Here is a 4,571-nt window from a genome sequence, read left to right as displayed (position 1 = left end):
ATACATCATCACAATTAACGTCATTGTCACAAGAAAGACTCAACATATTATAAATGTAAAAGTGTAGAAACATGAATGATTATTATTCCACATCTACACCTGAGACCTGAGGCACCTGAATAGAATATGGATCTTATAATCACAACTAATATAATCATCATCACAACTAATATCATCGTCAGCACAAAGCCAAAAGAAATGCTCAACATATAAAAAATAAAGGCACCTTGAGCGAAAAAATATTAAATGTATCTCACAACTAACATCATCATCATCATAAGCAATATCATCATCATCATCATCACCATCACAAATCAAAAGAAGGCTCAACGTATGAAAAATGTAGAAGTGTAGAACCCTGAATACTTATTCTTTCACATCCACTCCTAAGGCACCTGAGCAGAATAAGCAAAATATTAAAATCCTCATGATTCTTAAAAAAAAGTGTCTGTTTTGTCGAATCTAACCTGCTGCAGAAAGGGCTTGTGCATATCCAATTTCCAAAAATTTACAACAGCCATTTCATATTATTCTACACTATATTGTCTTACAAATTTTGAAAGACTTCTTTGTACACGACGTTAACTGTAGAATCAGAACCGACATCATCATCATCACGAACCAAAATCTTTAAACCTTCACGACTTGTGACTCTTAAAATTGTAACATAAAGTTGTCCATGACTGAATACAGGTTTTCTCAAAAATAGTCCAACATGAGCAAGAGACAGTCCTTGACTTTTGTTGATGGTCATTGCATATGATACAATCAAAGGAAACTGTTGACGTTGAAACTTGAACGGTAATCTTGTATCAGAAGGTACTAACGACATCCTAGGTATCAACAATTTATGACCCACATTATTCCCACTCAAAACTTCTCCTTCCAAAATATGATCACTTAATCGTGAAATAACCAAGCGGGTACCATTACACAACCCATTAGAAGGATCTATATTTCTCTATAGCATTACTGGGGTACCAATCTTCAATAATAATTCATGGTTGGGAGTACCCGAGCATTTTAACCGATTCAGAAATTCAACATCATGAACTTGAGACAAAGTATTGAAATTCGAGTCAGATTTCGATATGCTATCTGAACTAAAATAAGCACGTGCTTCAGATTGATTCAAAGAAATCATATAGTCATTGACCGAATCCACCATGTCTAATGTAGGAGCCAAAATAGCTCGATCGTGCAAATGAGGACTTAATTCACCATGGTTCATGTAATATCTGTCTAAAATCACCACAAAAAACAACAGTTTTCCCACCAAATGACAATTCCATACTCGATTCAGTGATATTTCGCATGATGTCTCTCAAACTCTTATCCAAAGCCTCAACACAATATTTATGGACCATTGGAGCTTCATCCCATATAATAAGTTTTGCCCTTTGAATCAATAAGGCAAGTTCACTTCCTTGATTAATATTACAAGTTGAATCTTCATTTGGATTTATAGGAATCCTAAACCGAGAATGAGCAGTTCTTCCACCGGGTAATAATAGCGAAGCTATGCCACTTGAAGCCACATTCAACACAATTTCGCCTTTCGATCGTATAGCCGCTGACAATGATTTCCACAAAAATGTTTTGCCAGTGCCACCATATTCATAGACGAAAAATATTCCACCAATATTTGAATTCACTGACAACATAATGACATCATATACATGTCGCTGCTCATCAGTGAACTTAGACATGTAGCTCAGAAGATCTTTTGACAAAGTTACACGATCATAAGATAATTCCATTCATCAATCTGTCAAAAGAACATTGAAAATACTCCGAAGATAGATATGGAATACAATCAAAATTGCGCAAACTTCTCCCAACATTTACCAAGAGTCTGTCAATCTCAACCAAAGCGAAATTCTTTATTTGATCATCATCCAACATCAAAGCTGAAAATATTTCAATAATTATAAGATAAAACTTTAAAAAACATATACAATTAGAAGATTAATTTAGAGAAAAAAATACTTGATTTATTGGATAGTCTTCGTTGTTTGTAAAGAACATCTTTAGATAGAAGCTTCCAACAACTCTCCCACACAAAATTTGGGTGAGAAATTGATTCAGAAGACAATAAAGTCACAAATAGTTTTCTCAAACAATTTGTCTATGCCCAAAAACTTGCTTCAATAATGCCATCAATATATTCCTTATCATCATCCAACAACCCCAAAACAAAACAGGCATCCCGAAATGTAGCATATTGAATACCATTTACAAATCTGATTTCTTCATAACTTGTAGCTCCACGAACTATATTCAACATACATCTAAGATAATACAATTCACCCAACCCAGGAGCAATGTGAAACAATCTCCCAATAACAAATTTTTGCTTCCTAAGTTGCCAACAACCTCATCTCCATACAAATCATGTAGGAAATTCAGAATAAGTCAGATCCCTACCCTGAGGATATTTTTTATTAGCTTTCATCCAACCTAAAAACTTACTTTGATAATCTGTTTTTCGATCCAACATAATATCTAGAGGTTCATATTTTGAAAAAAAATAACACTTTGTTCATTTTCAAAATGAAACCCCAACCTTTCAACTGGTGGATCTTTAAACTGAATTTCAAATCCAAATATTCTCCAAATAGCTTCATTAGAACAGATGTACCTACAATCATAATACAATTTCACTTCATCAACATTATTCCTATTCTTATTCACATCCATACTTGATTCCATGAAAGTGGTTGTAACACGAGCATTCCCTTTATTGACATACTTAAATAAGTACTTAATAGATCGCGACTGATTGCACCACTCAACATTTATATGACCTCCAATATTTCAGAAGTAGATAACGATTGTGAGGTACAACATAACTCGACCATTATTCCTACGCCTATAAGCAGGATACCCTTCTTCATCAAATGTTGTCACATCAAGAAACCTTTTAGGAAAGTGTTTCCCACACCGGCCATTTGACATGCATGGAGATGATAGACCAGAAATTCCACAAGGACCATGCATCATAAATTCTTCAACATAGGCATAGTAGCGGGGATCATTTTCAAATGAAGGAATTTCAGCAGAAATTAATTTGTCAATTTGCTCAACACCAAACTCCTTATTATCCTTACTTAAAAAAAAGCAAGATATGTGCATGAGGCAATCCACGTTTCTGGAATTCGACAGTGTAAATAACTACAACAAAAATATTGATAAAATGTTAGTGTTATATGTCTCATACTAAAAAATATGAAAAAAAAAATTAAAAATAGAATAATACACACCTGCTTGGACCTTCCCAAATATCTTTTTGTGTCGAATATCCCTTATTAAATCATCCAATTTAACCTTGAAGACTCGACAAACAATATCAGGACGATCAATTGATTTCAATCCTCTACTATCAACAAATCTAACAATCTCCGGCCACTTTGGATTGCAGGTAAATGTAATAAACAAATTTGAATAACCAAACCAACCGCATATAGCCATAGCATCTTCATCATTTTGAATCATATACCGTGCACCTCCAACAAAGGTCGAAGGTAAAATAACTCGCTTACCTTGTGTAGAAGGATCAGTCTCACCTCTAAATACAGCATCTGCCAAACCTTTGCACATTTCAACCCGCAATTGCTTTTGTTGAGTTCGAACAAATCTCAACCGTCCAGCTTCAATCATTGTGTACGCATCAACCACAAATTGTTGGAATAGTCTCCGAGAGTACAAAATAGTGGTAGCCTCATCTTCTCTTCACGCAAACGAAAAGTGAAATATTCCCTCGGACTAATCTTCTTTCTACCATATAAACGACAATTATTAGAAGTTGCAAAACCAATGTCTTCCCTATAACCATCCTCTCCATATGGGAATAAAAGTGGATATTGTAACCCTAGATAAGAAGGATGTAACTCAATGATGCGGTTCAGTTCACCACTTTGTTTTTTAACAATGATGTCCTTCTCCCCCAAAGCTTCGTCAAAGTCCCCAACTATTAAAGCAACAACTTCGGATACAGAGGGTAAATTATAGGTTCTTCCATCTTTACCTCGTTTGCCAATCAATCTTAAATTGACATTCCTATGATTACCTTCGACAATCATTTGCTTAGCCATTCGAAAAGATTTCACTAAAGCATTATTTTCATCCAACATCTTCTGAATATCAGCAATGATGTCCACATGAAGCTCAATAGCTCATTAACTCCATTCCTTCACATAAAAGAAAAAAAGTAATTATTATGGTTCAAATAAAATGAATATTTAATGACAACAATAGTAGGAGGAAAACATACCTTACCGACTCCATTCTATAATTAACCTCATTATTGGTATCATAAATATATAGTTGGGCAAACTTCAGAGTTTCACCATCCAGCCGCATTAAACTGCCAAATTAGATGATAATTTTGTCCATGCAAATGAAAAACTGAAGGAGATTTCCCGTGATTCATACTGTTATCAATCTTGCCACCCATAGAAGTAAATCCAAACATGGCATTATAAGAACGAATATTTTTCATAAAGTGCTTGCTCTTCTCATCTCCATAATACATTAATTCATCCAAACTTAGTGGAATAGACGACATCTTA

General features: G+C 34.5%; 1 pseudogene; it reads right to left on the bottom strand.

The window, feature by feature from the left end:
- Window positions 1-547: 547 nt before the first annotated feature.
- LOC125187880 lies at window positions 548-3,660 on the bottom strand (annotated as a pseudogene).
- Between the last annotated feature and the right edge of the window lie 911 nt (window positions 3,661-4,571).

This window comes from Salvia hispanica, chromosome 1 (genome assembly GCF_023119035.1).
Source record: "Salvia hispanica cultivar TCC Black 2014 chromosome 1, UniMelb_Shisp_WGS_1.0, whole genome shotgun sequence".
NCBI classification, from domain to species: domain Eukaryota; kingdom Viridiplantae; phylum Streptophyta; class Magnoliopsida; order Lamiales; family Lamiaceae; genus Salvia; species Salvia hispanica.
The sequence above is the reverse complement of the archived record's forward strand: the minus strand, read 5'-3'. Positions and strand labels throughout refer to the sequence as shown.